General features: G+C 47.3%; 2 pseudogenes; both read right to left on the bottom strand.

The window, feature by feature from the left end:
- Positions 1-364: 364 nt before the first annotated feature.
- LOC144133734 (uncharacterized) lies at positions 365-3,972 on the bottom strand (annotated as a pseudogene).
- Positions 3,973-11,106: 7,134 nt separating this feature from the next.
- LOC144133733 (uncharacterized) lies at positions 11,107-19,563 on the bottom strand (annotated as a pseudogene).
- Between the last annotated feature and the right edge of the window lie 7,978 nt (positions 19,564-27,541).

Genomic DNA, 27,541 nt, shown 5'->3' with positions numbered 1-27,541 from the left:
TACATGCATACTAAATGCTGTCAAAATTTTGTATAAAACATGCATGCAATGGGCCGACGTCTTGCAAGTGCTGAAGTCTGCAAAATCCTGCACATAATTTCAAGTAAGGCATGCGAAACAATCAAAATACATTGTTTTAAAGATAAATGCTTCTGTATTTTATGGCTGGTGTTGCACGCCTCTGGTCAATGCAACATTTGTTTCACTCATTTTGCAACAATTAGTATTTTAAGTACGTCAAATGCACTGCTTTCTCTACATATTAGTCCATGACAGGACAGAATCAAAAGCAGCTTAAGTGAGACTGTCAAATCAGTGTCGAGTCACAATGTGGAGATTTTAGGCACCGACAAGGACTGCATTATAAGCCAACAGGGACCCAATTTTTTTTTTCTGGGTAATCCTGGCAAGCTTCAAAGTGAAACCTCAGTGCTTCACCATTTTCATTCCTTGAGAAAATAATCTGCGCCTGAGGGGGACCAACATGTGTCACTTCAACGTCACTAGCAAGTTACTGAAAAAACTTTTCGCACTACTTTTGCAAAGTACACTTTGTCACCTAGATCCATAAGGATACAAGGAGCAACATCTGGAGCAATTTCAACAAGTACTCTGTGAAGGTGAAGCTGTGCTTCTACAATGTGAGTGGTCATGAGCGCTGGCGAGGTAGAATACTTTTTGGCAACTGCAAAAACCCTCATCTTATTTGCGGTGTCTATAAAAGACACTATGTTCTCAATTTTGATGGCCTATCCTGTTGACGCCATCAGAGCTGTTGAGTCTGTTTTGTTTGGCCTGCAGTGCTGTTTACTATGACATATATGGCCAGACACTAAAGCTCTGCAATGTTCTAAAATTGGCCCATTCACAATGCTGCCCATGTTAGATTTGACAAACATCAGTACTGGTTCACATACTTCTCGTGGCTTACCCTGGAGCAGCACTGCATTCCTGCTAGACAACTTTGGAGCTTTTGACAAAAAGCTCAAAGTCTGAGCAGAGGCGAATGCCATCAGGCTTTTACTGTTGCTGATCATCAGTAAGCGTTCCACAATTTGCAGTGGAATACCTTTGGCTGATGTCACCAGCTCTTTTAAACGGCCCATGTTTGCCTCAAAAGCAAAGCAAGAATGTGCCCATAATGGCCCCTGAAGCATCGCACTCTTTGGCAAGTGCATAATTATGATGCACGTTAAATGTCATCTGTCTCTTGCTATAAAGAAACTGCGTGTCCACAACAAATTTCACAAGGCAATGAGTGCTCTCAGTCACATTTCGCACAGTCACTGTGTCTTTCAGCAAGAGATAGATGCCTTGAACAAGAAGAGCAAAATGCTTTAAGTACCGTGAGGGCAAAATGCCTTCAAGACATGGCAATGCGAAGTACAACAGCCATTGCTGCCACTCTGTGGCCTTCCAAAATTTTCTCACTGACAACGAACGCTGAACTCGTCTGATACACTGTGGTGGCTTCAGTATTAAGAGGCGGGCATCTAAAAGCTGAAAAATTTGGGGTGAACCAATATAGTATGGTTCATCACCTCAGTTAGCCAGAGCTCAGTAAGCTGCCGTGTCACTCCAAGCAATAAACAATGCATGTAATCTGGGGTAAGTCCCCAAATTACATCAAAGTGCTTTAAGTTCATAAGGGGGGATGGCCCCTTCACTCTAGCAATGACTGTTTTCAGTGCTGCAGCATCAGCCATTTGCACTCTGGTCGCAGAGTCTGTCCTTTCATGCACAGTGGTGCCAACCGGGTACTTTATGGTTCCTGTGCGTACAAGAAGTGAAAGGTAGAGAGAGGATGTAGTATACACACCCATACTGCGACAATCATTTAGCATAGAGCTATATTGAAATGGAGGAAATTTAGTTGTCACAATTGTCTATTCCAGCATTTGTAACTTTTTCAACATTAAACTTGTAATCCTTCCTTAAAGAATGACAAATATGCATTGAAACTGAAGACCATAAGCAATCAATAATGTTCAAGGAATCAGATTATGACAGGTGTATAACTACAACTCACAATTTAAACGCAAAACAACCATTCATATAGCACAAAAATGAACTAAACATCAACGCAGATACACGAACAATTTGCCTACCGTCAATAGTTTGTCCTGGGTGAAGGCACCAACCACAGCCGTAGCGGCCACTGAACTGAACCATGTTTTGCAAGAGTGCCCGTGCCGGAGAATCGGCGCAACAGCTGAGGCAGTAAACCTGCAGTAATAAAACGAAGAACTCGAATTAGAAAAGTAGCACTAAATCTTTTCTCCATATCGTTTGCATGCCTAATGCACTTGCAGACAAAGAACAACAACAAAATGTTAAACATTAATCGTCTAATAAATTACCTTGGAGTGCATGGTTTGCAGCCCAGCTTTCCAGGCAATTCCAGTTTGCTCAAGCTGATGCATCTGCTTGACGAATGCTTGCATGAAGAGGGTCATATCCGCATGTGACTGGCCGTACCACAAAGCTGGTATGAGAATATTTCTGGAGCGCAGGTGTGCAGGTAGTTCATTAATCATGACTTGAATTGGCCATATTGAATATTTGGATGACTTGAACATCGGTGCACCATCCACGTTGAGCGTGAGAGTGAGATCGTGTTGAGAAAGATTGGTCCGAACTTCTTTATACAAGCAACCATCAGTAAGGTCGCTCATTCCTTCGCTTCTTCCTTCATCAATGTTTTCAAGCCGGCCTAGAAGTGCGTTTGACACAGCTTGGTCAGCGAGTAATGAGTTTAACTGCAATTCAAGAGGAAATGTTAAAAAGAAGTGACCATCTTGCAACATTTTTTTGCCACTGTAGGAATTACCACATACTGGACAGCATCCATTGACACCGTTCCTTTCATTTAGTTTTCCAGACGTTTCCTGTACAGTAGTCATGCAGTTTGCACAATAAAAATGAAAATGTGCAGCCTCAACACTTGCACCAACGTATTTCTTGAACAGGTACTTTGTTTTTGGCACATCCTGTCTGTCAAGGATGTGCGCTATGAGATTTTGGAGTGCCTCGACACCTTTCCAAGGTAGCCCAAACTCAATCGCAAAGTTCAGCGTCAGGGCCAGTAAATCGTGCGGCGAAAGAGCTCTTGTGCAAGTATCAGTTTCTTCATCGGGAGGTGCTTGTGAATTGTCACCAGGCTGAACAGACCCTGTTTCAGAAGTGCCACTGTGCACTGTTACAGAGCCTTGCGTAGCAGGAGACCCAAAGAGCGGTGCGGCGGCACCTGGTCAGTCAAAGTCAAAGTCAAATTTATTTTTCTCCGAGAGGAAGAAAGGGGGCAACGGAAAAAAGCTGCACATGCGCTTACTGCACATGCGCTTAAGCCGGCTGTCGACTGGGCTTACTGCCGTTTCCGGTGCTTTGTCAGTGTTCGACGTACTACGTCGATGCACGGTGGTGCCTGGCGACTCTTGGCTGTCATAGTCGATCGGGTTTCCTGCTGTTTCCGGTGCTGCGTTGTTCGGCGCACCAATTACCCGAGGCACAGAAGCACCTGTTGCCTCTTGAAGCTGAATGTCTAACGGGCTCTCTGCTGTTTGTGATGCTATGTTAGTGTTCTGCGTATCTCCCACCTGAGGCATGGAGGCACCAGATGGTTCTTGAAATTCACTGTACACTTCGCATGCTGTTTGCAGTGCTGAGGAAGTGTTCGGTGCACCTGTAGGTTGAGGTCCACATGGTGAGTCAGTGTTCGGCGCACCTGTAACTTTAGGTCCACATCGCGGACCATTCATCATTCGATGTTTAGTGGTCTTTAGAATGTCTTCTATGTCACCGCCGCATTCCAAGTAACGCTTCCGCCGCTTCATCGTTCTCACAATGAGCTGAGAGCGCGCTAACAAAAAATCGAAATCGACTTCAGCTTCGAACGCTCTAGTATGATGAACTACAACTAGATAGTAGTAAGCCGCACTGTAAATTGCGCAAACCGAACAGCAGAGTCGCCATGTTGTTTATCCTGCAAAAGATTGTATTGGATTGGACTGGAGATTGGATAGCACAATGGGTATGTCCAAGTGTACTAAAGTTGATATTGAGCTTAATACTCGCATCAAAGAATAATATCCTTAAAAACATAAGTTTTATACTCAACCTAGTAGTACCCATGCAATGTCATTAATTTTACCTTCCTCCATTAGTTTAGGGATTTGTTCAGTGACCTTACGGATTTCGAAAGCGCAGCGCCATGAACATCACCAATGTGGGTTTTTTTTTTAGTTTGGTTACAGTGGCTAGACTAGGGAAGAACTTGTATTTGGGCGTGTTGGTTCATATCTTTTCAGGAGGACACAGGGGCGCAACAAAAACACACGGACATAGAAGTAGACAGGGACGAGCGCTTCTATCAACAGGCTTTATTTGACGTAGACTGTTAATATACTTTCGCCTACCCAAGCGGCACTGTGCGAATCACAAGCACGTGGGTAACATAAAACACCAAAAGAAATCGAAAGGTAGGCGATTACAGAAATCTATCTAAGAAAACCGTTTCAGATCGGCGAAGCATTACAGACGAATCACTGATGCAGTTATCTCCTTTTTCTCTGATGTAATAGGCTTCCACCAGTTCCCGTTCAATCTGATCGCGGCTTCTCAACGATACAGTCCGATAATCGGGGAAAACAGGCGACCTTAGTCTTCTTAGTGCATTCTTGGCAATGGTCCGGGAGATGGGAGCCTGTCTTCTTTAAAGAATTTTTGTGCTCCAGAAGGCGCTGGTTGAGGCAGCGTCCAGTTTGCCCAACGTAAACCTTCCCGCGCTCGTCCCTGTCTACTTCTATGTCCGTGTGTTTTTGTTGCGCCCCTGTGTCCTCCTGAAAAGACTAGGGAAGTGTGCTGACCGCGCCTCCGCCCGTGAAGCCACTCCGCGATGCTCCGGAGAGGGAGATCCAGGTGGCGCTGACACCCGCTTACACGTCCACTCGCAGCGAAGTCGTCTGCTCTCCGCGCAGTAAATCGGCCGCGTTTAGCGACGTGCCTTTGGGCTCCGCTGTATTCTTTCTGTTCGTACTGCGACTTGCGCATGTGCACAGCATCTTGATTTGCCAACCATATGTGTCGTGCCAATGTGAATGAATACTTTCGCAAAGCTGCCTTTTATTCGCCGTGAATTTCGTTTTTGCGTATCGCTCTAGGATCTCGCGTTTCTTTCAATCAACTCCGCGCCTTCTTTAGCATGCAGATACACTAGTCATTCCAGGAGCCCCCAATTCATTTTCCAGAAAGATAAGCAACAATCGCAGGCTCGGTGACGTTTGTGGTGTAAGGCTAAAGAAGAAGATGCGTCTGATGATTTGAAAAGACGAAGACGAGGTGACAGTGTTCTCGAGAGTTTTTGCCAGCGCTACGCTTGTGTGTCTTTTGCCGATCTGATCCCAGACTGCTGCCGTTGCCGTTCCCGTCGCCCCAGTACCTCGTAACAAACCCCCCGTTACATTTGGTGGAGGTGCTGGGTAAAAACATCGGCCCTGGAGCTCCGTAGTCGTGCTCTCCCGGCGCGCACGATGCCTGAGGACGTCCAACACCAGGCCGTACAAGTGGGCCAGGCTGTCATCTGTGCCGGCTCTCTTCGTCAACGGGACCCGACCATTTTCAGCGGGACTGACGAGAACGATGTGGAAGATTGGCTCACATCGTACGAGCGGGTGAGCGTATACAACAAATGGGACGATGTGACGAAGCTAAACAACGTCATCTTTTATCTCGCCGGTGTGGCTAACCTCTGGTATCGCAACCATGAGGCAGATATTCAAACCTGGTCCATTTTTAAGACTAAATTTGCAGACGTATTTGGTCGACCGGCTGTCAGGCAACTCCGAGCCGAACAGCGATTGCGTGAACGATCTCAGCAGGCTAGTGAAAGCTTCACTAGCTACATTGAAGATGTCGTCGACTTGTGCAAGCGGGTCAACGCTCGTATGTCGGAAGCCGACAAGATCCAACACATCTTGAAAGGCATCGATGACGACGCTTTTCAGATGCTTCTAGCGCGCGACTTGCGTACCGTTGCTGAAGTTGTCACGCTGTGTCAAAGCTTTGAACAGTTGCGCAAGCAGCGGATTCTGACACGCCAGCGGCCACAGCAGGTTGAGTCGCTCGCTGGGCTCACGCCTGCTCCTGACCCCTCGCTGCTACAGCAGATTAAAGACTTCGTGCGGGAAGAAGTGGCACGTCAACTTTCCTTTCTGCCGAGCGCTCACGACCGACCATCATATCTGACTCCAGCGCTCCGACATACAATTCAAGAGCAAGTTGCTGAGGCTCTTCCACCGGCTCATCCGTCACCACCTGTCACGGTTCCGCTGACATACGCTGACGTTGTCGCCAGACCACAACCTGTGGCGGCTCCGCTCACATATGCCGAAGCCGTCGCGAGACCGCCTCCTGTCGCGGCTCCAGTGACATATGCCGATGTCGTAGCAAGACCGCAGCCGCCAATCTATAGTGCGCCTCCGGCGCATTTGCGAGGGCCAGTGGCTTACCGACGACCTACTCCAAGGGTCAGCGATTCCTGGCGCACAACGGACAATCGGCCGATTTGCTTCTTTTGTGGTCTCCCAGGTCATGTAGCTCGGCATTGCCGCCGTCGTCTCCCGGACGCGGAAATTCCTCCCCAAGCTCCTGGGTACTGGCCCCCACCGAGTCAGTACTCTGTACCAGCTGCGCCGCCGCAAAGTCGTACTTCCTCGCCGGACCGTTCTACCCTCTCCAGCCGCCGGCCCTCTTCTCCACGACGCCGGTCTATTTCGCCTATGCGACGTCGCCCCACCGCTAACCAGGAGGAAAACTAGGCGCCGCAGTTCCTGAGGCGAGAACTGCGTCCACAACGAACTTCGAAAGGCCTCATCCGTCAGCCGCTAACCTCATTGAAATTTCCGTCGACGGCGTTTCTGTCATGGCGCTTGTCGACACTGGTGCTGCCGTTTCCGTCATGGACGCAAAGCTGTGTAGTTCTTTAAGAAAAGTAAGGACGCCAATTGCTGGACTCTCACTGCGCACCGCCAGCGCTCAGAACATCCAGCCGTCAGCAGCGTGTACCGCTCGCGTTGTAATCCAGGGGACCATTTATGCCGTCGAATTCGTCGTACTGCCCTGCTGTTCTCATGCTGTTATCCTGGGCTGGGATTTCCTATCGCGCCATGCTGCTATCATCGATTGTGCTCGAGCTGAAGTCGAGTTCTCTCACCTGCCCGAAGCTGTCTTGGACACTGCCCCTCCTGGTGCCTGTGTTAAGGCCCTAGTTGCCGAAGACATTGACCTGCCTCCCTGCTCTTCAGTCCTCGTACCCCTCTCTTGCGGCCCTCTTCGCGACGACACTGTCCTCTTCACTCCGTCCCCTATCTTTCTGCACCGCAAGTGTCTGCCTCTGCCATACGCTGTACTGACTATATCCGCTGGCCTCTCCGTACTGTTCGTGTCTAACCCATTCTCGTTCCCCAACGCCTTGCGCCTAGGTGAATGTCTCGGCACGGTACAACCATTCGCGTCTCTGCTCATCCGCGAAGAGACGGACGACGCGCCGCACCTCTCCATAGCCGCACTCAGCCCACCTACTGCTGCGCCCGATCCCTCCTCAACCGAAGCATTCCTTCGCTCCATCGACGACAACCTTCCAGCGCCGCAAAGGGCACAGCTTCTCACTTTACTTAATCAGTTTCGCTCATCATTTGACTCACATCAAAGTTCCTTGGGCCAAACTTCCACTGTCACCCATGCCATCGACACAGGTGACCACGCACCGCTGCGACAACGTCCCTATCGTGTGTCTGTCGCCGAGCGCCAAGTTATTGAAGACCAAGTCGACAAGATGCTCCAGAGCGGCGTCATTCAGCCCTCAAGCAGCCCATGGGCGTCGCCTGTGGTGCTCGTCAAAAAGAAGGATGGCTCCATACGCTTCTGTGTAGATTACCGCCGCCTTAATAAGATTACGCGCAAAGATGTCTATCCCCTCCCGCGCATAGACGACGCTCTGGACTCTTTGCAAGGGGCCGAACTCTTTTCATCTCTTGATTTGCGTTCCGGGTACTGGCAAGTTCCTATGAAAGAAGCCGATCGCCCCAAAACCGCCTTTGTGACACCGGATGGCTTGTATGAATTTACGGTGATGCCCTTCGGGCTTTGTAACGCCCCCGCGACTTTTGAGAGGATGATGGACACCATTTTGCGCGGACTTAAGTGGAAGACATGCCTTTGCTACCTCGACGACATTGTGGTCTTTTCCCCGGGCTTTGACACCCACCTCTCCCATTTGAAGCACGTCTTGACCTGCCTCTCTGACGCCGGCCTGCAGCTGAACTTAAAAAAATGCCGTTTTGCCGCTCGTAAATTAACCATCTTAGGTCATGTTGTCTCTAAGCAGGGCGTCAGTCCCGACCCAGCGAAACTTCGTGCTGTGGTCGACTTTCCCAAACCTACCTCCATCAAAGACCTGCGCAGCTTCCTGGGTTTGTGCTCATATTTCCGCCGGTTTATTCGCAACTTTGCGTCCATTGCTGCGCCTTTGACTCAACTGCTGTCTGGAAGTGCGGATTTATCACTGTGGTCTCCAGCGTGCGACGACGCATACACCACCTTGCGCCGTCTCCTCACGGCGCCGCCCATTCTGCGCCATTTCGACTCGGCCGCTGAAGTTCACACGGACGCCAGCGGTGTTGGCCTCGGCGCTGTCCTCGCCCAACGAAAACCTGTCTTTGACGAATACGTCGTTGTTTATGCTAGCCGCACACTCACACCAGCAGAACGCAACTACTCCGTAACTGAAAAAGAGTGTTTGGCGATTGTATGGGCCCTCGCGAAGTTTCGACCGTACATTTATGGGCGCCCTTTTGACGTTGTGACCGACCACCATGCGCTCTGTTGGCTTTGCAACCTGAAAGACCCCTCCGGCCGCCTCGCTAGGTGGGCCCTTCGCTTGCAAGAATATGATATCCGCGTCGTGTATCGCACCGGCCGCAAGCATCAAGACGCCGATGCACTGTCACGCTGCCCCCTTCCAGCCGAGATCGCCAGCCTTTCCACCTCCGACGCTTCTCTGCCCTTGCTTCGCCTCAGCGACATGCCTTCAGCGCAACGCATGGATCCCTGGATCGCTTCCCTTCTCGACTTTCTCGCCAACCCGACGGCTGCTTCACCGTCACGTGCGCTCCGCCGCCAAGCTGCCCATTTTGCGATCCGTGACACCCTACTTTATCGCCGTAACTACAACTCCCAAGGTCGCAAGTGGCTGCTCGTTATTCCACGTCACTTACGCTCGGAGATATGCGCATACTTCCATGCTGCCCCCCACAGCGGTCACGCGGGCGTTTTCAAGACCTACACCCGCATACGGCTGCGCTACTACTGGCGCGGAATGTACACCTTTATCATGAAGTACGTGCGCGCATGCATTCCCTGCCAACGTCGCAAGACACCTCCCCATCGTTCTGCTGCTGAGCTGCAGCCGTTACCATGCCCTCCACGCCCGTTCGACCGCGTTGGCATTGATTTATACGGTCCGCTTCCATACACTGCAGACGGCAACCGTTGGGCTATAGTAGCGGTGGATCACCTTACACGATATGCCGAAACTGCTGCCCTTCCGGCTGCCACAGCGACGGACGTCGCCTCCTTCATTTTGCACCGATTCATCCTTCGCCACGGTGCACCTCGTGAACTGCTCAGTGACCGAGGCCGCGTGTTCTTATCTGAGGTGGTGAAGGCGCTTCTCAAAGAGTGCAACACGATTCACCGAACTACCACCGCCTATCATCCGCAGACCAATGGCCTCACTGAGCGATTTAACCGCACACTCGGAGACATGCTCTCCAAGTACGTCGCTTCTGACCACACGAATTGGGATCTCGTCCTTCCGTACGTTACTTATGCGTACAATACCGCTACGCAGTCTACCACCGGATTCTCTCCTTTCTTCCTACTTTACGGCCGCCAACCCTCTGCTACTATCGACTTTATCCTCCCTTACCGCCCTGATGAATCCGAATATCGGCCTGTTTCCGACGCCGCGCAACACGCCGAAGCCTGCCGCCAAATTGCCCGGTCACTCACCACTGACACCCAGCATCGCCAGCGCTCCCGCCTCGACCAAGACCAAACCCCACCGAACTACACTTCTGGTGCACTTGTGTGGCTCTGGATCCCTTCAGGAACTCCCGGTCTCTCCTCAAAATTTCTTGCGAAGTACGATGGTCCCTACCGTGTGCTGGAGCGCACCTCTCCGGTTAATTATATCGTGGAACCCCTCACGCCGTCTCCTGATCTCCGCCGCCGAGGACGGGAGACCGTTCATGTCCAGCGCCTCAAGCCCTACTACGACCCCGCCGTCTTGCCATCATCCTAAGTCGCCAGGATGGCTCCTCTTGTCCCCGGGGTGATTGTAAGGCTAAAGAAGAAGATGCGTCTGATGATTTGAAAAGACGAAGACGAGGTCACAGTGTTCTCGAGAGTTTTTGCCAGCGCTACGCTTGTGTGTCTTTTGCCGATCTGATCCCAGACTGCTGCCGTTGCCGTTCCCGTCGCCCCAGTACCTCGTAACAAACCCCCCGTTACAGTGGAATTTGGCCGAAATGGGGATGCGGGGCCGCTATCAAAGGTGACGCACTTTGCCTGACCCACAAGAAGGAAAAGCTGGCAAGTTCGCTTCGGTCAGAGCAAACGCGAGAAATACGATCTGATGACAGTTGCGTATTTGTCCGTGAGGTTATTAATGTGTTTGAATGTTTATTTGCCTAAGTTGTTTATTTGGCACTTTTTTTCTATCAGCAAAAACAAATTTCTGCTGCACAAAACATTTTTATTCCACAAATGATTTGCACTAAAGCATCGAACAAAATCCCAAATTGCAGCCAACACTATGGTTCTTTGTCAAACAGAACGAACATATTGGACACTGGTTTTAAAATGTTGGCTTTTTGCAAAAAAACAAGTTAGAAGATGTGGTAGGTCCAACAGGAGTTGCTGCCACTCAAGTTGTTCTTCTAAGCTTCAGGTGCTTCCTCCTTTCGCTTGCTGAAGGTCGATCTTTATTGAGGGACTTGGTAAAAAAATGAAGCCTAGCAAGAAGAAAGAACTTCACTATGTTGTTTGTCAGTTCCGCTGGTGTGCCTGGCATCCTACACGGGGCACATTCTGCATAATGTGAAGAACTTCCACCATGCTGTCTCGATGAAGCTTGTTCCAACTGAACCACATAGTAAACACATCTTCTAAAGCTTCCACGAATGCGAATAGCTGGACTGAAGGATACAGAAGGCCTCCTTGATCGCAAAAAGCAGTAAAAGAGGAGAGACCCTCATCCGCATCTTCAGCAGTTGTCAAAAGCTGCTCGAAACATTCCCGACACTTTGTGCCCATCACCCTCTTTCGAGCCACATATCCAGCCAAGTAATATGTCAACCTTGCGTCGCTGGTCTGCTGTGGGTAGATATGGTCACCGAGTTCGGACTTGTCGAGGACACTTGAAGCCTCATCAAGTTTTCCCTTATCAATTAGAGTGTCTGCATGGTTGGCAGCTTCATTCACTCCGACTAAGGAAGTGATAGCATCGCCCGCGCAGTTTCCTGTCTTAAGTGCTTTTACGAGGTTATAAAAACTTAAGCAGTTAACTGCTGTTAGGAACTGAGACGATGTAGGATGATCATTGCAGCCCGAAAATTGCCGAATGATTCCAAATAAGTTTTCAAGCGGATCTTGGCTGAGACGCGAAGTTAGCAAATACTTATATCCGACACATTCAGTCAGATAAGTGAGAAGCTCCAGTGTGCCTTTCAGTGTCACTCTAAGGCCTTCTGCAGTGCTGGACGACAAAAAGCCTGCCTTTGTGGGCCCTGTGTTGGCTTCCCAACTGCTGATGTAGTCCAGTAAAGCAGAAATTTGGGCAAGTTGGTACGTATCCATTTTGAAACAGCGCAACAAAGACGGGACGTGGAAACTGAGGTGTAAAGACAAACATGCGCTGACTACTAACAACTGGGTTTATTGAAAAAAACACACAAAATATATACAGAGTTAGGAAAGATTAATCGCCACCATAGTCAACTCATGCCACATGTGACGCCAGATATCCAATCTCCCCTTCGGAAAGGGCGACCGATGGGCAACTAATGCACGTTGCGCCTTTCTCACGTATAAGAAAAGCTTCAAACACTTCTCGCGTCATCTTATCACAATGGCGAAACACGATATTGGTGTTCTTATAGTCGGGGGTACATTTGCATTTCTTGCACCGGAATGCACCTTTAGTGAGAGGGTCTCCTTCTGTTTTTCTTTTTTCGTACTCTTTTTCGTGTTTGCATTTGCACCTTCTGCAGTGGACCGCCACGTGTGACAGGGGGTCTTTTTTTCTGGTGTTCTCATGTTCCATGAGTCGCTTGTTGATGCATCTTCCTGTTTGGCCAATATATGTGGCGCCACACGAGAAGGGAATTTGGTATAGTACCCCTACCTCGCAAGGTACATAAGGGGAAACATGGCACACCTGACAAGCCCTTTTGTTTCCCTCCTGCCTCTGCCTTACCTGTCTACACATTCTGCCTAATTTCTTCGGGGCAGAAAATACGACGTCAACGCCATATCTGCCTGCCACTTTTTTGAGCCCATGGGACATGCTGTGCGCATATGGAACCACTGCCGGCCTTTTATTTTTATTTTTATTTTCATTTCTTGCACTCGGCCGAGCCCCATACTTCACGTGCCTAAGCAATTTTTCCGCTGCCCTGGAAATGAGGTGAGCCGGATAGCCATTCGCGCATAATCTGTTTGATTGGGCTGCAATGCTCTCCCCAATCATTTCATGGCAGGACTTCTTGAGTGAAGATTGGAGGCACGACAAGATAATGCCTTCTTTTATAAGCTTGGAATGACCTGACCTGAAGTTTAACAAGGGCTTAGCCGATCTTGGCCGATAACACCAGCACACGTGCTTGTCTCGGGAAAACAAAACCAAATCTAGAAACTGTAGTTCCTTGTTCGTGGGTACCTCTGTTGTAAACTTTAGCCCACGCCCGTACTCATTAAACACCTTAAGAACATCGACTAACATTCTAGGCAGGCTGTCTGGCGGGGTAAACACCAAATAGTCGTCGACATAACGAAAAATACGCACCCCTAACTCCTTCGAAGCTTGCTCAATCGCCCTGTCAACAAAACTCAAAAAAAAAATGTTAGCCAATACAGGTGCAACCCTGGAACCAATGCATACACCGGATGCTTGCACAAATGACTTGCCCTCCCACTCAACAACGCATGTTTGTCTTTACACCTCAGTTTCCACGTCCCGTCTTTGTTGCGCTGTTTCAAAATGTAGTCCAGGGCATTTTGCAGCACTACTTCTTCTTCTGAGTTTTTTTTCAGTGCTGCTGAAGGCACTCTTGAGGTCATGACAGAAATCAGTTTCTGCATAAAGGTAATGAACTGTTCTGTTGGTTCTCTGTACGTGCAGGACTTTGAAATTTCCTCTCTGTACAAAAAAAGCCCGCGCAGGACTTCGCTGCTGAAAAGGTGAAAAGCATAATTCCCATTCATCTTCTCAAAATTATTTGGGTTTAAGTGTACATTAGTTATCTTGGGCATCGCTTTTAGAGTTGTTGCACACTTGTCCAATTGATGGGCAACTTTGATTGGTCGGACGTCAACGTGACCCTGTGGTGTTTTGTACCCCGCTTTTATGAACCCGTTTCTAATGCATTTAACCAAATGCGGAAAGTCTGACAGAAAGAAGAGGCGCCTACCATCTTCAGTAGGGTGTTGTACTGATGGCGTTAGAGATGCAGTGGTACCGCGTACACCAAGCTGGTGCCACATCGAGCGATTCCAGGATGCCCCGTCGCAAGTGATATAATCAACTTTAAGACCTGCTTTTTCTGATAAAACAACCGCTTCCAAAATAATCTTGGAAAGCATTGGGCCTTCACGTTCCCTCTCGACGCAAAAACGCCTAATACCTGGTGCCAGGACCCGGTCATGGGCTGGAACATTATAACCATGCCATGGTCACAAGGCATTGTCTTTTCGTGGTCAGCAGTGAATGCACCGAGGTCCATAAAGCCATCAATTTTTCCAGTACCTTGTGCCACTGCAAAGTTTTCGGCGAGTTTCATCTCGTCTATTATGAGACCGCCATGGCACTGAAACTCATCCATTTTCTCAGTTTTTTTGCAATTCCTGAGAGGACAGTGGAATTAAAACCAAAGCTGCTCTCATACTTCTTCATAAAATTTCTGAGGCAAGTGCGGCTGGGAAGTGCAAGAATTTTTTCCCTGCGCACATGCTCATACAGCCTTGGGCTCTTGATACGCATAATGACGCATTCCAAGACCCATTCGGAGCTGTAGCGCATGCCATTTGGTGATTTGCGGCTTGCAGCTTCGAAACAATGAAGGATGGCAGCTTTCTGTTTAGGAGGGAGGTTGTCGATCTTTCTGAGAAGTGCCGCTTCCTCAATCCTCTCATTTTCCGCTTTCATTTCCGAAATTATCTGGTCCAAGCCACTCACTTTGGCCTTCAAGCGCCGCACAGCTTGAGTTTTCACTTTCACCTTTTTTCCAACATTAGTTGACGTTGTTTTCTTTCTCCGGCATCTTTGATTTATCAAGATCTTCCGGAGATATTTGCAGGCTACACACCGCTCAAGCGAAGTTCCAGTGCACTTCTTGTTGTAAAGGCTCCCACTCCACACTACCAAGTTAGAGTTCGAACACGCGAACGGGAACTCTTCGAGAACCCCTGCCCCTGAACATACATGCATACTATGAACGGCCTGGAGAATGGAAGCTGGGTCGCCAGGCTCGTCTAGCACGAGTTTCACTCCGCGCACAAACACTTCATGCGTCACCGCGTCGTCAGTTATAGTACACAACACAAGCTTCTCGACGCACAGAACACTCATGTCCGGTCCGGGTATGCACACGCTGAACGCGACTTTCAGTGGCACACCACTGAACACGTGTTTTCCCCAGCTCCCTGAAGGCAGGGCAATGTCCATGTGGTTGAAAGCCACATGGGCGCGGAGAGGACGCACGGCGGCGGACGTTCACCATGCGTCTTTTCTTTGTGGCGCAGGCTTTGCTGCTTTCGGGCAATGCATCAGCGTGGCTTCACATCACACCTACCACACCCTGGTCAGGCTTCAGCGGGACGCAAGCTGGGAATCATTCCCTTATCAGCGACGACACAGTGACAGTTCATAATCAAAGCTAGAACACGTCATCAGGATGGCAGACGTCATCAGGATCGACGCATATAAAGACTGCAACGACAGCTAACATCGTCAGTGGGCGCGGACAGGACGCACGGCGGCGGACGTTCACCATGCGTCTTTTCTTTGTGGCGCAGGTTAGTTATTGCTCTTCCTTTCGTAGCGGCGATAGATTTCTTGTAGTCCTCCCGTGCCCACGCATGTTTTTGAATATTGCCTACAACTGTTTCTGCTCCTGTATGCTGGTGTTGTGCGGGGATATCGAGGTTAACCCTGGTCCCCCACTGGAGGAAACTTATCTCAGAATTATTGATGGACAACAGGCCATTAGGGCTGACATTGCAGACATCAAAGCATGCCTTAAACTCACTGAAGAAATCGTGTCTGGTTTTGGTAGGCGTCTGATTAACCTTGAAGTAAGCATCCATGAGTTGAAATCAAATGGGACGGGGACGGAGCAACTAAACGCTTTCACAGCTAATGTTAAGGATATCCTGAGGAACCAGCATGAAATATTTCCCAAATTTGAAGACCGTAATCGGAAATCTAACCTTGTGGTTTTTGGGATTTCAGAGCTCGAAAATGAATCTGAACTTGAATTGCGTAATGCAATAGTCAACGATGTTATCAAGCATAGATTGGGAGTGACCTGTTCTTCTATTGCAAAAATTCAAAGACTAGGAAAGGGTACGTTGGTAAGGCCGGTTATTTTAAGTTTTCACAACTATGCAGAGAAACAAGAAGTTTTGCGAAATGCCAGGAAGCTGAAAGGAACTGGAATAAGTTTGCAGAATGATTACACCGCTGACACGCAGCGCATACGCAAGCAGCTGTGGGAAAGTGCTAGAGCAGATAAGGCAGCCGGGAAAAAGGTGTCACTGAAACACGATAAGCTTCGAATTGATGGCAAAGTTTACACGTGGGATGAAAAGACAGGCTCTCGCTGTTTGGTTCCTGATTTGTGCAGTGCGCTTTCCCAAAGCTAGCAACGAAAGTCACACCAGCTCCGTATGATTTCTCTGAATGCTAGAAGTATAGTTAATAAGGTGAACGAACTTGAACACATGTTATTGCAGTATGATCCGCACATCTGCGTGCTAACTGAAACCTGGTTGCAGGATATGATTAGAGATGATGAGATTATACCACCAGGATATAAAATGCAAAGAAGAGATAGGGCTTCCCGTGGTGGGGGAGTAGCGATCATTCTAAAAAACAATATCGATGTCTTTGAAATCGACCAGTTAGAAGACCATGAAATTTTGTGTTTGAGGGTTTCTATTTGGGGGAACACGTTTGTTCTTTGTGCAGTTTATCGTGCGCCGGACTCGGATGATTTGTTTTTGAGCAGGCTATACGATTGTTTGCTGAAATTTCGTGGTAAGAATATAATTATTACCGGTGACTTTAATTTGCCGTCTGTTAACTGGAATGACTTGAACTATGGCCTCTCTTCGTCTAATGATTTCATTTTAGATATGATGTTCTCGCTCAATCTTGAACAGATTGTGAATGACTGTACACGGGGATCAGCGATCTTGGACCTGTTGTTTGTGAGCGAGTCGTTCAGTAATGGCACTGTTCACGTAGAGCGTGGCATCTCCGACCACAAATTAATATGCTTTTGCGGGAAAATCACTGGTGATAAGACCGATAAAACCGTTAAAGTGATCAGCTTCAGAGATTTAAGCAGAGCTGATGATGTCGCGATTCTTGATTATTTGGAATGTCACCTTAGCTCTGTTACCAGTGATGTTGAGGGTTGTTGGACACAATTTTGCAATGCAGTTAAGTTTTGTATTGACAAATTTGTTCCGCTCAAGGAAGTCGTTAAACGCAGTGAAAATCCTTGGATTAATAGAGAGATAATTCATGTTAAACGGAAACTTAAAAGACTTAGGAAACAGCACAGGACAGGAACTCCACTGTTTTAAAAAGCAAGATGGCAGACAAAGTAAGAGAAGCCAGAAATAGCTTTTTCAAAAACAGGCTTGAAGAGTTCATGAGGTCGGACCCATCAAAGTTCTGGCGCCATTTGAATCCTTCCAGGCACGAAATTACGAAGATAAAAATTGACGAGGTGACTATAACAGACGCTAATGAGATTGCAACGCATTTTAACAATTACTTCCAGAGTGTTTTCACAAATCTAGATGATTTTAAACCTCAGTGTGTTTGTAGTAATGATTATTCTTCTGTTTGTAGTAACGAACTGATAATTAGTCGCGAAGGAGTTTTAGCAATGTTACTTAAACTTAACACAAAAAAATCTTCCGGACCCGATGGTGTTCCGAATTCATTTCTTAAACGCTACGCGGAACAAATATCTCAATACTTAACTGATATGTTTAACTTGTCTTTGACAACAGGTGTTATACCGTCTGATTGGCGTAAGGCTCGAGTTGTCCCTATTCTTAAGAAAGGTGACTGCCAACTAGTTACCAATTATCGTCCTGTTTCTTTGACGAATAATTGCTGTAAGTTGTTAGAGCATGCTATTTTTTTGTTATGTTGTAAAATTTTTAGAGGACCGTAATATTTTAACAGCTTACCAACATGGCTTTAGGAGAGGTATGTCTACTGTTACCCAACTTTTATCTGTAGTGCATGAATTTTCAAGAGTGCTGGATGCTTCCGGAGAAACAGACGTCTTATTTTTTGACTTTAGTAAAGCATTTGACAAGGTGCCTCACGGAAAATTATTGTTTAAACTTGAATCGATTGGACTTCCCTCTTTTATAATTCAATGGGTGCATGCCTATCTTACAGATAGGCAGCAATTTGTAGCAATCCAGGACTCTTGTTCTGACATGCTGCATGTGACTTCAGGGGTTCCTCAAGTCAGTGTCTTAGGACCCCTGTTATTTTTAATCTATGTAAATGACCTAGTGGATATTGTTGAAAAGGATGTAGAGGTGAGGCTGTTTGCCGATGATTGTATAGTATTTAAAGAGGTAGTAGGTGATTCTGACCACTTGTCACTTCAAAAAACTGTATTAGCAATTGCGGACTGGTGTGAGCGCTGGGGCATGGATATTAACCCAAACAAAACCATACTATTAAGAATCACAAGGAAAAAAGTGCCCAGATTTCACAGTTATATACTTCACAATCATCCCATTTTAGAAGTAGAAAGCCATAAGTACCTCGGAGTAACCCTAACGAACAAACTTACTTGGTCCACTCATATCGCTGACATCTGCTCATCAGCAGTAAAGAAATTATGGTTTATTAAAAGAAAACTCAGAAACCCTCCCGTGAGCACCAGAATCACTGCATACAAGGCTTGTGTTAGGTCCCGACTTGAATATGCGGCAGCAGTGTGGGACCCGCATAACAAGAAAGACATTGCTCAACTGGAGCGTGTTCAGCGAAAAGCAGTTCGTTTTATTTATGGGAAATATAGAAGGATAGACTCTCCAACTGCATTAATTCGAAAGAGTAATTTACAGTTCTTGGCAATAAGAAGAAAAGTTACCCGTCTAGTACTGCTTCATAATTACATGTCTGGAAATCTGAAGGCAGACCTTCCTGATTGTGTGAAGCTGGCGAGCACTAGGAGAACACGTCATGTACATGAGCAGTCATTAGCACCAATTTTCGCGCGAACTAGTGGGTTTAAGAACAGTTTTTTTCCGAACACTGTCGCGGAGTGGAATGGCCTTCCTTGGGGTCTATGTAAGTCTAGGAATTTTGAGAAGGAGCTCAAGAACTTATTGTATGGCTCCCAGTATCTTGTTTGATGACTCTGGTTTTGTGTCCTGTTTACTGACTCGCGGTTTTGTAGCTGGTGCTCTTTTAGAAATTTTTTTAGTTGTATGCCCCTCCTGCTTGGGCCAACTCTGGCTTGCAGTATACTGAAATAAATAAAAATAAATAAATAAAAGTCGACAGTCGGATGTGACCATCGCGGACTCATCCGACTCCTCACCTGGAAGCAGCTCCAGCTCCTCGCTCATCCGTGGTCGCTTTCCTGGCATCGCAGACGGTAAGCACAACCTCTCCTTGGGATTTCTCTTCTTAGGAACGGGCTTTGACAGGTACGAAGACACATTTGGGAAAATTGTCGGAACGGCGCCAGGCAGAAGGACCGGCCTCGTTCTCTCGAGGCGCACAGTTTTGTTGTCTATAATATGCTCGAAATGGCGCGACACGAACTGTTTGTCGAAGTGGAGCTCGCACACGGCAGCGTTGCGCTCAAGCGGCTTGTCTGCTCTTGGTATATTGCGCTGCCACTGCTGAAATACTTCCTCTTCTTTCGGCACACCGAACAACGAACACTTTTCCTTGCATGATTTGTACCCGCTCTTGCAGCCGGGTACAAAACAGTGACTCTGTCGTCGGCTCATCGTGGATCTTCAAAGTAGCATTTGCACGAACAAGCAACGCAACACGCCCGCACGCAGTTGAGGCTCCAAGCATGCATTTCACGTGGCGGCCGGATGGATGGATGGATGGATGGATGGATGGACGGACGGACGGACGGACGGACGGACGGACGGACGGACGGACGGACGGACGGACGGACGGACGGATGGATGGATGGATGGATAGATGGATGGATGGATGGATGGATACGGCTGAACCCTTTACATCGGGCGGTGGCTCAAGCCACCTAGCCATGTCTTGTGAAATGTTACTCCTGTCTTGCTTTTAGCCACCAATCAGATAACCTTCGCTTGGTTACTTCTAACCTCTTAAAATCCACTTTCCCTTCACTATCCCTAAACCCCAATGCCTTGGGTAAGTCAGCCCCGCTGCCTTCCACTGTAGGGTGAAGCCCTTTACAGAAAAGTATCAAGTGTTCAGCTGTTTCCTCCTCCTCTCCGCACGCAATGCACAAAGTGTCTATCTCCTGGTACCTGACTCTATACCTCTTAGTCCGCAAAACTCCAGTCCTGGCCTCAAACAACAAAGAACTTCCCCTACAATTATCATAGATATTTTCTTTGGCAATTTCCTGCTTAAAGGTCCGGTATGTTTCTAGTGCCGATTTCGTCAGCATCCCTGTTTTCCACAAAGCTCTCTCTGTTCCTTTAACCTTTTTCTTAACCGATAATTGCTGATTTGCCCCCTTACTGCTGTCCAGATATTTGCTTGTCAATTTTCTAGTTCGCTTTCTCCATTTCGTGTCAACATTCTTTATAATACAGGTATCTGAAAACTTTCCTAGCCCACCGCTTTTCCTCCATCCTTCTCAATCGTTCCTCAAATGCTATCTTACTGCTAGCCTCTCTGCTCTCGAAAGACGCCCATCCCATATCACCCTGTACCCCCTGATTTGGTGTATTGCCATGTGCTCCCAAAGCTAACCTCCCTACTCCCCGTTGCCTAATTTCCAGCCTTGCTTGAACATCTGGCCTCATACACAGGACCGCATTCCCGAAGGTCAGGCTAGGGACCATCACCCCTTTCCAGATCCCTCTTACCACCTCATACCTATTGTAATTCCACAGTGCCCTATTTTTCATGACAGCTACATTCCTACTAGCTTTATTCATTACATATTTTTCATGCTCTGTCAGATACCCAACACTGTTATTTATCCACACCCCAAGATACTTGTACTCATTCACTACTTTAGCACGAACTCCTGTATTCTATGCTCGCCGCCCTCTTCATTAAATGTCATGACTGCAGATTTTTCCTTACTATACTTGAAGCCTAATCTATCTCCCTCTGTACTGCATATGTCTAACAACTTCTGCAGGTCTTCCTGTTGTCAGCCATTATCACTATATCGTCCGCATATATTAGTCCCGGTAATGTCTGTTTAATCAATTCCCCTTGCTTGAAAAAAGATACGTTGAAACCTAGTCCGCTCCCCTCTAGCTTGGCCTCCAAACCTTGCAGGTACAACATGAACAACAAAGGGGACAGAGGACATCCTTGTCTAAGCCCCCGCTGTATCTCTACAGGCCCTGATACATTTTTTTCCCATTTTATGAGCACTCTGTTACCTCTATATATATCTTTTAAAAGATTAATTACTCCATTTTCCACATCCAATGTGCCCAATATGTCCCACAAATGCTCCTGAGTAACGTTGTCATAGGCTCCCCTAATATCCAGAAATGCTAGCAATAAGGGTCTATGTTCCTTTTCCGCAATTTCTATACACTGTGTCAATGAAAATAGATTGTCCTCCAACCTCCTGTTTCCGGAACCCATTCTGTAGTTCCCCTAACACCCCCTCGTTCTCCACCCAAGCCTGCAGTCTATCCTTTATAATTTGCATCACCACCCTGTAAACCACAGATGTCACTGTTATGGGGCGATAGTTACTTACGTCTGCTTTGTCCCCTTTTTCCTTATATATCATGTTCATTCTACTTAATCGCCATTCATCGGGGACTTTCTCATCCACTATCATTTTGTTCACTACCTGTATTAAGGTTTGCTTGGATTTTGGTCCTAACTTCTTTATCAACATAATCGGGATACCATCTGGTCCTGTTGATGTGCCACTAGGAACCTTCTTCTCTGCCCTTTCCCAGTCTCTCCTTGCTCAAGTGAGACTATTGCTGTAACCGGTCTATCCTCCTTCGATAAGTTATGTACCACGTGCCTTGCTGAAAATTTTCCGTCATCCTTGTTCCTATGTGTTTTATTGCTTCATCCCCTTCTAGTCGAATACCCTCATCTGTAACAATCAATAAACCTTTGTTCTAGCCTAGTTTTATTACTCATTGCATTTAGATGTTTCCAGAATTTTTGGGCTGCTTTTCTATCCTTTTTATTTACTTTTGACATCCATTGGGCACCCTTTCTTCTAATTTTCTCATTAATCAAATAGGATGCGTCCCTTCTACACTTTATGAAGGTATCCCATTTTCTGTCTACTTCGGGTTTTGGTTCCCCCCTCTTCTTGGAATATCTGTGTTCCCTGGATGCTTCCTATGTTCCCGGGATGCATGAGAGCACGCCACCTAGCGGAAGCATCGCCAAGCGGCTTCAACGCTTCCCATAGGCGCCGTTTGGCGGTAATCACACTTCAAGTATTCTAGGCAATGTAGTTTGGTTACAGTGAACTAGAATATTTTCCAGTGAAGCGAGCGGAGGGGGCAGCGCCTTGGTACGCGCGTCACCGAGTGTGTCTCCTGAAGCGGCGGCGCTGTTGTCGACCACTCTTGAAGGCGGCCGGCGGCGGCGGGTCAGAGCACGCCTGACGGCGCTTCAGCTGTGCGCTGGCTTTTCGTTCAGTGTGGCTGCATTGCACGAGTATTTTGATGTGAGTGTATTAACATCTTGCAAGAATGAGTGCAAAGCAACGGCTCAACCACTGCTACGCCCCAGGGTGCAGCACAGGATACGCAAGAACTAAAAACGCGCCAAAGTTGTCGCTATTCAAGGTGCCTGCTGATCCTGAGCGCAGATCCACGTGGGAGAGGAACCTACATCGAGGCGACAAGCCGCTAACCGCAGACTGCGCGGTGTGTGAGCTACATTTTGAGCCACGCTTCATTGTTCGGGATTACGTGCACCACATAAATGGTGAGGAAGTTCGAATTCCACGCGGGACGCCTACGCTTACCGCAGATGCAGTCCCCACAATTTTACCCAATCTGCCAAGTTACTTGAGCAAGCTCCCCACTCCCAAGAGGAATGAGAGAAAAAGGAGCGGTGATGACGATGTCACACCACGAAAAAAGGCGCGAAGGCAGGTTACAGAGGTGATCGAAGATGAACCTGTCGAACCTGCGGCCAGCAACGAAGTATGCGCGGCCGCGACTGTCGCCGCGGTGAGGAGAATGGAAGTCCCAGGGAAGCGATGGACGCAGCATGAACTTCAAGACGCAGACGGAGTATGTTTTACATTATGTGCTCTCGACTCGCTGTCAGGTGAGGTGAGCGTGGAAAAGGCCGTGTTCTTCATTGCAGACAGTGTCGGTGCCTTGCATGCAAAGACGTTCCTGGTGGGCAAGCAGGTAGCTGGAGCACCAGTGGCAACAATGCAAGATGCTGTAACCACAATGCAAGAAGCACATGATTTTCATATCTGCAAAGGTGCAGCGTCGAGGGATGAAAACTCCCTGATGACCAGCCTAACAGCAACCTTGCAAAGTCAAATTGAGTACAAATCAAGAGCAGCATATAGTACTCGCTGTCAAGGCAAGGCAACCAAAGATGGTACTTCATGCGTCAGTTGCAAGTACTTAAGCGCTTTTTAAGCGGCAGTCACGCCTGAAAAGGCGTCAAGGAACGAACAGCCAAAATACTGGTTCGCGATGCCGCGGTCCCCCTGCCAAGAAGCTGCAAGCGTGTTGCCGAAAAAACAAACGGCTTTTATCAAAGCTAGACAAGCTCGCAGTGGACCTTCAGGAAATGAAAACTAAGTGCGCTGCAACAGCTGAGGAAATACTTTCTCGGAAGATAAGCTCCTTATCACCAAAGCAGCAGCTGGCTATAAGGCAGTGCTTCGAAGCATCCAAGAGAAAAAGCCCACGGGGCATGAAGTACGACAAGGAATGGATGCTTGAATGCATATTGCTTAAAATGAGGAGCCCTAAACTGTACCGGTATATGAGGAGGCAGAACATCTTGACCCTCCCAAGTGACACAACGCTGCGTAAATACACTGCCCAGTACAGGAGCGGCTACGGATTTAATGAAAAAATGCTGAACGTGTTGAAAAAGAAGGCTGCCCACCTCGATGTGTTCCACCGACACGGTGGAATAATAATAGATGAAATGAAGCTAGCAGAACACTTATCAGTGACAACAGGTGCGAAGATAGAAGGCTTTGTCGACCTTGGCCCATATACGCCCGAAAACGACATTGCCATGCAATCATGGTCTTTTTGTGATGTTTGTGCCACTCGTTGGCAACTGGACTCAAGTTCTTGGTGTTTTCGGGAGTAACGAGAACGTTAAAGGTGACCTGCTGGCCAAAATTGTAATCGAGTCCACAGCTCTTGCAGAAAGGGCTAGCCTCTTAGTGGACTACGTCACATGTGATGCAGCGGCCTGGAACCGGAAAATGTGGCGCATGTTTAATATTCGAGCTTCCTTGAAAGAAGTGGTCTGCAAGAAACCGCATCCTGTTGACAGCATCCGTTTCTTATTTTTTTTTCTCAGATTTCCCACACCTTGTCAAAAATATTCGAAACAGGCTTCTTGTCACGACTTTTGACACCCCCGATGGAACTGTTTCAATGCAATTTGCTCGAAAAGCTTTCGAACTGGACAGAAATGCTGTAATGATGAAAGCAATGCCTGGCATAACTACCGCGCACATCAGCCCCAATAATTTCGAAAAAATGCGGGCAAGTTATGCATTCCAATTGTTCGGGCATGGTCCTGTGTGAGCCTTTTTTCTTTACCGCACTCAGCTAGAGCAGAGCTGCGGTAAACTTCAAGCTACAGAAAAGTTTTTCATAAGAATGAAATCCTTGATTGCTGTGATGACTGGCAGGTATATAGCTGAAGCCGTCAGGCCTGCTTCTGATGGTGTGAAGTTAATAAAGGAAACCCTAGGTTTCCTGGACACCTGGGAGCGCCACGCTGATAAAAAGAATTTTCTGAGTGAATCTACCGCGGAAGGCCTAAGAGTCACGCTAACAAGTACTCTTGAGCTCCTTCAGTACTTGCACGACCAAGTTGGCTACAGCTACCTGTTGACATCAAGACTGAGCCAGGACAAAGTGGAGAACTTCTTTGGATTGGTTTGGATCCAACACCACAACAGTTTGTTATCACTGTTCACTGCCTCTCTTATTACAACTTGGCACACAGCGTTGCAGGTGGAAATGCAGAGAGCGACATATTAAGTTCTCTTCTTGACGCGGGGGACAAAGAGGAAACTGCAAAGCAGCAACTGATGGAGAAAGTGAAGGTTTGCTCCGAAAAAGAGGGACCGTCGGCTTCATGTGGCAGTGCAGCTATGCAACATGACTATAACACCCAAAGAAGTGACTCAAGGTTGATCTATCACATGTCTGGGTACGTGGCGAAGAAGTGCGTGCTACCCACCAAATGTCCTGCATGCATCGATTGCCTCTTATTGCCAGCAGAGCAAGGGCGCCGTATGCATGCTGCTGAATTTGTTAAGCACATTGACGAAGGAGGCTTACTCTACCCCTCGGTTGAACTGTTCCGTTTCATCACAAGGCTGGAGGACATTTTTACTAATTGCTTTAGTGCGCGCAAAGTTCATTCCGAAAGTGCCATGGACATCTTACACATGATCCATTGTGCTGCTCCTTTAAAGGTGGGATGCAATGCACATGCTGAGAGTATCACTCCTCGCATACTGAGTTTTTATGTTACTACGCGGCTTCATTTTTTTATCAAAGGACTGAACAAGTCAAACATGCTGTCGAAGCGAAAGGCAGCGCAGCACCTCAAGCTAAGCAGATTAAATTAACTGTATTTGTACAGTGTTTGCTTCGTGCATTGGAGCTTTCAAGTTGATCTCAGTGAAAATTACAAACACCTGCATTAAAATTGTATGAAGCAGTTTTTCGACTGTTTTTTGCGTCAATGGCTTTTATTGTGTATACCATGTGTGCTGACTGAAGTGCATTCTCGTATCAGCATGGAAATCATCAGTTTTACGCACCTAATATTCTGTGAATTTGTGTCTTCGTTAAGGAACACGGTATATATATATATATATATATATATATATATATATATATATATATATATATATATATATATATATATATATATATATATATATATATATATATATATATATATGTATGTATGTATCGCGTATACCCCGTGAGAAATGGTCCCACGAATAACTGTTACTTTGCGAAATTTAGTCTCTCGAAATATGTCGGAACTGCGACAGTTTGTAATACTTAGCTAAAAAAAATGAAACGTTTACAGTGCGCTCAATAGCCTTCGTCTGTTATTGCTTGCTATGGCGGGATCGACATTGTACACTCAATTCAGTCAACATCCGCACATGCCAGATATCTTCAAATATTACACACATAGCAACGCGAAACAAAACTACGTTAAACGTGCAGCTAAATAACGAAGCACGCTTTCCAGTCTCGTGTGCTGGCATCGCACGCTGCGGAGGCGAGCCGAGCGTTCAAGAGTGGTCGATCGCAGCGCCGCCGCTGCAGGGAACACGGCGTGCGTCAGGCTGAGAGGCGCGGTCGCGCCACTGGAAAATATTCTAGTTCACTGTAGTTTGGTGTTGCTGTTCGCACCATTTTTAAACAGAACAGAGGTCATTGGCAGAAGCAAAGATGCGCTGACGCGTGAACTAATTGAGGCGTTCCATATCAAAAAGAAAGGGTGGGAATGCGTCAGCAGCCCTTCGGTGTCGATGTTTTCTAACGAGTACAGGTTTTTAGATAAACCGATTTGATTCAAGCGTGATATTTGCGTGTCATTCGCATGTGGGATCGGGTGATTATGTTCTTGAAGAAGAAGGGGAAATGTATAAATGTTGCGATCGTTTTTTTTTTTTTGAATAAAACCAGTTGAGAGTGGCGCTTGTCCCGTTCGTCTCTGTCCCTTGTGTTTTTTGTCGCGCTACAAGCATCCCCTCGAGCAAAATTCCTCCCTGTGTGTTTTTTCACCTTTCCTTCAAGCAATTTATTTTTGCATTCACTTTCTGCAGTTTACGGCAGTTGGCATTCTTCCTTTTTTTCAGCAGCGCAAGTGACAAAGGACGAGACAAGTGCACGGACTCGGCGCTGACACAGTGCACAGCGCCGAGTCTGTGCACTTGTCTCGTCCTTTGTTCCTTGCGCTGCTGAAAAACAATGTCACACCAACTTGCCCAGGCTTATACAGTTTTTGTTTTTTGTTTTTGAAGTTCTAGGTGACGACTAAGAGCATGTTTGCGCTCGTGAACAATGTCACACCAACTTGCCCAAGCTTATACAGTTTTTGTTTTTGAAGTTCTAGGTGACGACTAAGAGCATGTTTGCGCTCGTGCGCTTTGTGCACGAAGAGGATAACCGCTTGCACGTGGTGCCAGTTGAAGATATTGATGGATTCAACCCCCAAAGCACCACAGATTTCGACAACAGACTGTTGTATGCAGTGATGTGGCGGGACTCCGTCAATGAAGAGAACACGGGCACTTACAGTGCTCAAGTTCTTATGCTGGACTGTAAGTGCATTCTTTTTGACGTGCTCTGTGTGTGTACTACCGGCGTCAAATGAAACGCGAACAGCGGAAAGCGTGGCGGTAGGCCCAATTGAGGCCGCCTGCTTGTCGTTATCAGAGAGAGGCGAAAATTTCCGGTTCGCGATAGTTTACTTGTATTTTCTTTGGCGTTCGTTTTCTTGCTTTGCCACTGGAGCGCCACATTCATACTTACCACCGATTACACCTTGCACAGCGCTTTGATT

Source organism: Amblyomma americanum, chromosome 5 (genome assembly GCF_052857255.1).
Source record: "Amblyomma americanum isolate KBUSLIRL-KWMA chromosome 5, ASM5285725v1, whole genome shotgun sequence".
Classification (NCBI taxonomy): domain Eukaryota; kingdom Metazoa; phylum Arthropoda; class Arachnida; order Ixodida; family Ixodidae; genus Amblyomma; species Amblyomma americanum.
This window is presented reverse-complemented; position numbering and strand designations above follow the sequence as displayed.